Here is a 9,667-nt window from a genome sequence, read left to right on the forward strand (position 1 = left end):
AGTTGTTAAACAACATCACTCCCGATGTATGTGAGTAATCAATAGCCAAAGGTTTAAAGGTGGGATTAGGGATGACGAAACCTTGGGTGCGATCTAATTGAGTTGTAATTAAAACCAGCTATCGTAACTCGGGAGAGTATGTCTAGTAAATTGTCGTAATTACTCGGGAGAGAATTACAACACGCAGAGCGCTCATGATCGGTATAGAATACTTAGGCGAAATTTATAGAAAACGTAGCGGGAAGGATTCCAACAATTGGAAAAATCATAACTCTAGATCTTCTTAATCTTTTCTCCAACCTGTAGTATCTGTAGTTGTTAATCTACTAATTTAATTATTTAGTTAATTAGATATAAGAATCTTAATATCTATAAGTTAGGAATTGTTCAAGCTTGTCTTCTTAGTGATAGTGAACAGCTGTAGCTAGGCCTTAGTTCTCTGTGGGATTCGACTCCGAACTTGTAAACTGGATTATATTTGCAATGACCGCTTAATCCTTTTTATAAGGCATAGTTGGGCGTGATCTAATTTTGGCGTCATTACCGGGGAACTAACAGTGTAGTTGTAGGTGTGCATATTGCTAGGTTTCAAGTTGAACTTTTATTTTATTTTTTTGTAATTGATTTTTTTAATTTTTTTATTTTAGTTTTATTTGAGAAACATGGCATCATGGAATTATGAGAATTTTGATGTTGGTAATTCTACTTTTAATCCTCCTTATGCATATTGTGAAGGAAACCACCCAGGACAAAATTATCAAAATATTCCCGAGAGCGAGTTTTATGCACCAACTCAATCTTATACGTGGAATGTGTGTGATATGTGTGGTGGTCAAGATGATCACTTTCACGGTTGTGCTTATATTTCTTACCTTCCCCCAACCCCTTACTTTGATGGTTCTTCTTTTTCTGGTGAAGTTAATAGGAACAAAGAACTCAGGGAAGCTAACCTAAAGAAGATCGAAGATATGTTAAAGTGCATTTTGGAATAACATAGTAAATTACAACTGCAGATAGAAAGGCAGGAGGAAACTATTCACAACTTGAACGTTCACATGAGTCAACTGGTTGAAGATTTTAATGCTCAACAAGTCAATATTGTGAATAGTATCCAAGAAGAGCGTGAATTAGATACAATAATTAAGGAGCTAGAGGAGAAGGCCAGAGTAAAACACCAACAATCAATCGAACTAGATTTTGAGGATGTCGGTGTTGCAGAAGAGATACTAGAGTCAACCAAGGATATTGAGGATACATATTTAGTTGACTCTATTGTCATTAATGTTTAGAATGTAGACAGTCCCAATGTTCATGTAGTTGAGCGCATTGGTCCACACTCCAAGCATTTTTCCACATTGTGTTTGGATGAGGATATGGAAATAGAGTCGTCCGAGCCACTTGAGGAGTCAAGGAATGAGGAACAAGGTGCCTACATTCTGGAATGCTTCTTGCCAGAAAGTCGGGAATACACATCTCATCTAAAGGCCAAGAAGTGCAGAATACTACATTATTTTATGGGGTCAGTCAGATTCGTTCAACCACCCCATGAGCATGATCATAGGGCAGAATCAAAACTTGGGGTCAAATTCATAAGTTCGAAGTGGAGGCAAAAAGTGATTTGTGTCGTGCCGCGACATTAAATCAAACACTTGTTGGGAGGCAACCCAGCTTTACTGCTTTCTTTTATTTATTTTTTTAATTTTTTTAATTATATTATTTTTGTAGTGTCACTTTTTTATTTTCTGGGAGCATGGAAAGCAAAGCTATTGAAAGGATGCAATAGCAAACCAGATAGTAGGAACTAAGTGTGAGGTACCCGCACGAAGGACCAAGCCCGAGAGAAGTTTGAGTACCCCATGAGCTGCTAGTGCTTCGGCCTTTGGCCTACCAGGAAGTTTCTTTTACCCTCTTATTAGTATGGTGTGCATTGGGGACAATGCACAATTTTAAGTGTGGGGTGAGGAGCTTGTCTGGGTGACTTTCTATGCTATTTTAGTTATGTTAGTTTAATTGAATATTATTTTATTTTTTAGAAAAACGAAAAAAAAAGATTGGACTTTTCCCGACGATGGATATCCTAGACAATTTTCTTGAGGGATTTAAGTCTAAAGAAAAAAAAATTCTTTGTAGGTAGTGTAATAATTCTCCCTTGGTTTTTCTTTGTGTCGCAGTTCTTTTCCAAGAGTTTTATTTGAACCAGGTGTAGTTAGGCTTTTTTTTGGGGAGTAGGAGCCATTGTGTTGTGTTTTGAATTGAAGCAATATCTCTTGACTTTGTTATGCCTTGAGAATAGTGAGTCCTTTGGTTGTGACGCTTAGGCTCAGTTTTTAACTTTTGTATAAGTACCTTAAATTATATGTTCTTAACTTTGCTCAACTGTTTTGACTAGAGTGTCTTGATGATCCAATCTTGAGTGAGTCATGTGTCATATGTGTGTGAGGTTTATTATATTCTGTGCATTGCATTTGATGTCTAGAACTTACCCCGTGTGTTTGCAAAGCGAAATAGTAGTTTTGTTCAGTCTTGGAAGTGACATAGGCATTTTTTTATTGAGCCATATATGTATTTTACCCGTCTAATTGTTATGTATCGTAGTTAACCCCTTTGAGCCTATAATCCTGTTTCTTTGGCAACTACATTACAAGCATTACCCATTTGTTTGAATTAACCATCTTTTTGAACCTTTTCACCTCTCATGAGCCCTTGAATTGTTATGAACTTTATAAAAATTAAAGTGTGGGGTGGTTGGTTTGACTTTTGAGCGGAACTAATGAAATAAGGAGAAATGTGCACTGATTTGAAAGAGCAAGAGCCACTTGAATTGAAAAAAAAAATAGTGGTATTGGAAGTATGGGGTAATATACATTAATGTGAAGGTGGAGTTTTGGTTTGACATAAGTGGGGTTTTAAATGTTAAAATGTATGTATTAAAATGCTTAGGGGGTATAGTCACTCTTATATCTAAATGTATCATACTTATCCCTCAGCCTACATTACAACCAAATAAAGTCCTACTTGATCCTAGACTGAATGAGCTCGATTAGTGGAGTAGTACACTACGGGCAAGCCTATGGTGCATATTTTGTGGCATATGAAAGTGAGAGTGAGTGAATTATTTCTGAGAGTGAGTGAATTCTTTCCATGTTGAGTTCCTTAGTATTCTTAAATTTTATTGTGTAGAACTACTCTCTTTTGTTGTGTGAGGGCACTTGATTCATGAAGAAAAAGTAATGTCAGTGACCTCTAGGTTAGGGTAAGTGGGTACTTGTGAATCAAATCTTGAGGTGAAGATGTTACGCTTTTGTGTAGAGGCTATTTTAAATATTCTTGGTGTGATGAGTTAGGAGAATTGTTTAAAAAGGTCGTGTCTATATAAAGTGTAACTTGATTGCTTGAGGACGAGCAATGGTTTAAGTGTGGGGTGTTGATGATAGGCTATAAGTACGTATTTTAGTCGCTTATTACACTCTAATTTACTGCACTTTAATTGAGTTTGAATTTTAATCGCTAGTGTCTTGCACTAATTGTGTGTTCTATGCCTTGCAGGAAGTGATCCTGAGCTCAAGAGTTAAATTGGAGCTAAATTGATCAATCCGGAACTTTGAAGTCTGAGTAAAAGCCCAATACATTAAGTCGGGATTGTGTTCGGAGGTCGTGTACCAAGTCTGGATGTTAAAAGAGGACGAAATAAGTTCACTCTGAGGAAATTGCACTGCCGCGCTGCATGGGACGCTGCAAGGCGCGGCGCAGCATTACAAAAGTGGGCCTGGCAAGAAAAGTGAGAAGCTGCTGATAAAGGCCATTAGCGCGCCGCATAGTGCGGCACAACAGTACAAATTTTATAGAGTGAGTGTCCTATTTCGCGCGGGAGAAGGTATTTTCATCTAGGCCCGACCCTACTTGGTATAAATACATGTAAAAATGCTATTTTGAGGGAGGTTGGATAGATTTGAGACACATATTCGATCTAAGAAGGCAGAGACACAATAGGCGCAAGGCGGGGAATTCTTCTACGAGTTTTTTCTCCCTCTTCCTATGTTTCATTGTTGGTTATGACTTTTAGTATTGTAGTTTTACATACTATTATGAATAGCTAATTTGTTATCTAGAGTTTTGATAGAACCTTTTGTAGAATAAATTCTTGTTATATTTTTATATAATTGAGTTGTAGTTTTTCTCTATTTGTTCAACTACGTTTATATTGTGGTTGGTTGAAGAGCTCTCAATTGACTGTGCATATTTAGTGTGTATTACTCGGGAGAGAGTGCATATTTAGATAGTTGTTGAACAACATCACTCCCGACGTATGTGATGAATCAATAACCAAAGGGTTTAAAGGTGGGATTAGGGATAACAAAACCTTGGGTGCGATCTAAGTGAGCTGTAATTAAGCCAGCTAGCGTAATTCAGGAGAGTATGTCTAGTAAATTATCGTAATTACTCGGGAGATAATTACAACATGCAGCGCGCTCATGATCGGTATAGAATACTTAGGCGAAATTTATAGAAAACATAGTGGGAAGGATTCCGACAATTGGGGAAATTATAACTCTAGACCTTCTTAATCTTTTCTCCAACCCATAGTATTTTTAGTTGTTAATATACTAATTTAATTATTTAGTTAATTAGATATAAGAATATGAATATCTATAAGTTAGTAATTGTTCAAGCTTGTCTTCTTGGTGATAGTGAACAGCTGTAGCTAGGCCTTAGTTCTCTGTGGGATTCAACTCCGGACTTATTAACCGGATTATATTTGCAACGACCGCTTAGTCCTTTTTATAAGGCATAGTTGGGCGTGATCACATATAATCAATGACATGCCTTCGCAAAAACCCTTATGCCACCAGTCGTTCTATTTATCTTATGACTTTACCTTTCTCATTTCGTTTTCGCATAAAAACTCATTTGTACCCCACTAGCTTGACATCTTCATGCATTCGGACTATTGGTCCGAAAATTTTATGTTTTTCGAGTGCGGCCAATTCCACTTGAATTGCATTTTTCTATTTTGGCCAGTCATTTCTCTATCTACATTCATTGATAAATTTTGATTCAAGATCATTTTGTTCCATTACTTCAATTGCAACATTATATGCAAAACTGTTGTCAACAATAGCGTTATTTCGGTTCCACCTTTTTTTCGTAGAGACATACTTATTGAGATCTCTTCATTTTCATCATTTTCAGGTACTAGAAACCTCTTGTGAGGTCTTATCAATTGTTATATCTTTATGATCCTCTTGAGCAATTGCCTTCACGTTATGATCAACTTGATCATTGCTCATTTTTTTTCCGGGGATTCTTATCCTGCATTACTTCAACTGTAACATTACTTCATATGCTCCTCTTGAGCAATTGCCTCCACGTTATGATCAACTTGATCATTTTCTCCTTTCCTTTTGGGGGTCTTATCCTGCATTACTTCATTGGCTTAAGATCCTCATATTGTTGCATTACTTCAACTGCAACATTGCAAAACTGTTATCAACAACAACATTATTTCGGTTCTACCTTTTTTTTCCGTAGAGACATAACTTATTGGGATCTCTTAATTTTCATCATTTTCAGGTACTAGAATCTCCTATGAGGTCTTATCAATTGTTATGTCTTTATGCTCCTTTTGAGCAATTGCCTCTATGTTATGATCAACTTGATCATTTGCTCCGTTTCTTTTTCGGGAATTCTAATCATTGTAACTTATTAGTCTACCACATTTAAGGCGTGGTCTATACTCATTTACATTATCATAATGTTCAACTGGGACATCAACTCGAATTGGAGCATTTACAGCTGGAATATGCAATTTAGTAACCCGTGGAAAGTTAGTAAATGCATCTGGCAATTGATTTGCAATTTTTTGCATATAAATGATCTTTTGAACTTCTTGTTCACATTGATTTATACGAGGATCCAAATGAAATAGAGATAATACATTACAATCTAAGATAATACATTACAATCTATCTCTTTTACCAGCTACTTATTTTCTCTCCCTAATGTTGGAAAAACTGATTTATCAAAATGACAATCAGCAAATATGGTTGTAAACAAATCTCCTGTCATAGGCTCCAGATATTTAATAATAGAAGGAGATTCATAACCAACATATACTCCCAACCTTCTTTTGGAACTCATCTTTATGTCTTGTGCTGAAGCAATTGGAACATATACCGCACACCCAAAAATTCTTAGATGGAAAATATTTGGCTTCTGACCAAAGCCAATTAATTGTAATGGGGAGACTTCATGATAACTGGTTGGCCTTATGCGCACAAGTGTTATTGCATGCAAAACAGCATGTCCCCACACTGAAAGAGAAAGTTTTGTCCTTATTAACAATGGTCTAGCTATTAATTAGAGGTGTTTAATCAACGATTCTGCTAGACCATTTTGAGTATGAACATGAGCAACTGGATGCTCAACTTTTATTCCAGTGGCCATACAATAATCAGTAAAGGCCTAAGATGTAAATTCACCAGCATTATCAAGACGAATTATCTTAATTGCATAATGTTTAAATTGTGCTCTTAACCTTATTATTTGGGCCAATAATCTCGTAAATGTCATATTACGAGTTGACAATAAGCACACATGTGACCATCTTGTAGATGCGTTTATCAAGACTATAAAATACTTGAATGGTCCACATGAAGGGTGTATAAGCCCACATATATCACCATGTATACATTCTAGAAATGCAGGGAAGTCAATCCCAACTTTAGCTGCTGATGGTTTAATAACCAATTTTCCTTGAGAATAAGCAGCACAAGAGAATTCCTTAAATTGAAGAATCTTCTTGTTTTGTGTGCCCATTTGAATTCTCTATTATTCTGCGCATCATGTTAGAACCAGGATGGCCCAACCGGTCATGCCAAATGATAAAATTATTAGAAGTAGTAAATCTTTTGTTTAGTATGGCATGTTATTCAACCACACCAATATTTGTGTGGTACAACCCAGAAGAAAATGGGGGTAATTTTTCATGCACATATTTTTTCCCCGCTTTTATTGTAGTAATATAAAAGTATTCAACATTACTTTGTTAGAGGTCTCAACATGGTAGCTATTTATGCGAATAACTTTGAAACTCAATAAGCTTCTTTGAGACTTACTACAATACAATGCATTATTAATAGTCAATATCGTTCCTCCATGTAGTAATAAGACCGCTCTTCCAGAGCCTTCAACTAATTTTGTACTACCAGATATTGCATTAACATATGCCTTTTTCATAACCAAATAAGAGAAAAATTTCTTTTCTCTTAATATTGTGTGAGTTGTAGCACTATCCAAAAGGCATAATCTTCATTACTCATCTTAGATTCAATAGAAGACTGGAAAATTTTATTTTCTTCATAAAAAATAAAACTACACCATGAGAAATACGAAAAAACTAACGACACCAACAATAACATAAGACAACTTAAGTACTACTTGAAAAACAATAACTTTAGAACGAGACGGAAAAATACTGAAAATAGAAATAACAACGTATCTGTATTCTCCAATAAAATGATCAAACTTTAGTTTTGATCCCCAAATAAGTCTTCAACTTCCAAATGAGTAAGATCATCCAGGCCTTCAAAATCATCATCATTCAAAGCAAGATTTGCCTCGACATTATCATCATTTTTGTTCGAAGGCCCTGCCTCAAAATTATTTTTAAAGGTCAAGTGAGAATCCACTGGGGCATTAGCAGAATATGCTCCAACATTATTTGCCTTTCTTTTGATGGAGTTTTGATAAAGCCTAACAAAATGCTCAGGTGCACGACATTCAATTTTTCAGTGACCTTTCATGCCACATCGGTAACAATTACCACTTTTGCCTCTAGAAGGATTATTTTGAGAACCCATAGTATTTTCTTGTTTGCCATGAACATCATGATAATGATTATTATATCGTCTTTTTCCATTGCCATTCTCACAAACATTCATATGACTATGATAATTATTCTATCTTTTTCTAGACTTATCACATCTCGCTACCATATTCGCTGCAGGAATCGAAGTTGACCCTGTGAGACGGGCTTTATAATTTTTCATCAAAAGGGTATTATGTTGCTCAGCCACCATAAATTATGAGATCAATTCAGAATACTTTTTAAAACCCCTTTTACGGTATTGCTGCTGTAATACCATATTTGAGGCATGAAAAATCGTAAGAGTCTTTTCTAACAAATCCTCATCATTCATAACATCACCACATAATTTTAATTGGGAAGTTATTCGAAATACAGCAGAGGTATGCTCACTTATGGTCTTAAAATCTTGCAACTGTAAGAGCATTCACTCATATTGGGCCATTGGCAATACCATAGCCTTAAGGTGATTATACATTTCCATCAGGCCTATCCACAATTCAAGTGGATCTTTCACTGTCAAATATTCAACCTTCAAACCTTCATCCAAATGATGACGAAGGAAAATCATGGCGTTCGCTTTGTCCTGGCTTGATGCCTCATTAACTTGAGTAATAGTGTCACCAAGACCTTTAGCGGCTAAGTGAATCTCAGCATCGAGAACCCATGATAGATAATTCTTTCCAGAAATATCAAGTGCCACAAACTCAAGATTTGATAAATTCGACATAGTAAAAACTATAAAAGAAAATAAATGAATTAGAAATAGTAAAAAGAAATAAACGAAGATATTTTCAAAAATGATCAATCTGATCATAATCTCATAAAAATAATAACATCAGTTGACCATTTAATCATCATAAAAATATACGTTAGTTATGCCACAATAATAAAATATAAATATTAGCGTTATATGAACTTATAAGATTACGTGGTCTTACTTGTACATGCATATACAAGTGGTAATAATTCTTCAAAATAAACAAAAATATAGTTTTTTTCCCAAAGCCATTAGTCGTAAGGAAAGAATGCAAAGATATGATAAGAAAAAAATAGGAAGTCATTTGATAGACTATTAAAATAGTAAGAAAAAATATTTCTAACCAATCTGATAAACATGTGAACTATTTGCATTAAACATACAATAGATAACTGTATGTGTCCAGGTACGATTTAGTATTATGTTTATAAACATATTTGGGCATTAAGAATGCACTCAGTATCATTGTCATCTTTCCCTTTTACGAGACAATACACAATGCTAATTGAGTAAATAGATTCCACATAAAAGAAATGCGTACCAACAATTTGATAATTTAAACAATAGGTTGTAGATATATGCCTTGCAAGTGGAATTCAATTTTGAAGTTAGAGACTTCGTGCTGATAACGTATTAAGAAATATAGTTCAAAGTAACAATTTAAAAGAAGAAGATACGTAATAGAATAAGAGAAGAATAGATAACTTTATTATTTTATCAAGTGTTAAGTGTGTCCCATATTACATTTCATGCCTCTATTTATACTATATTACATGAATGTTACAAAATGATTGTCTTAAACATGATATTAACAATTGAGATTATGAAGTAAGATCATGGGAGGAGTTATGGAGGTGTTACACTTACAATCAGTGATGAGTAGTGAGAGACTATTTACATCATGGGTGAAAATAGTGGGCATCCATATTTACTAATAGTTTACAACAAGGAAAATTTGCTTTCCTATTTATTTAGTGGTAATATAATGTTATAATACATATTATTATTAAGTGCGAGTAGAATTTTCTTAAGAAAAATACTCA

This window comes from Nicotiana tabacum, chromosome 7, assembly GCF_000715075.1.
Source record: "Nicotiana tabacum cultivar K326 chromosome 7, ASM71507v2, whole genome shotgun sequence".
In the NCBI taxonomy this organism is placed as follows: domain Eukaryota; kingdom Viridiplantae; phylum Streptophyta; class Magnoliopsida; order Solanales; family Solanaceae; genus Nicotiana; species Nicotiana tabacum.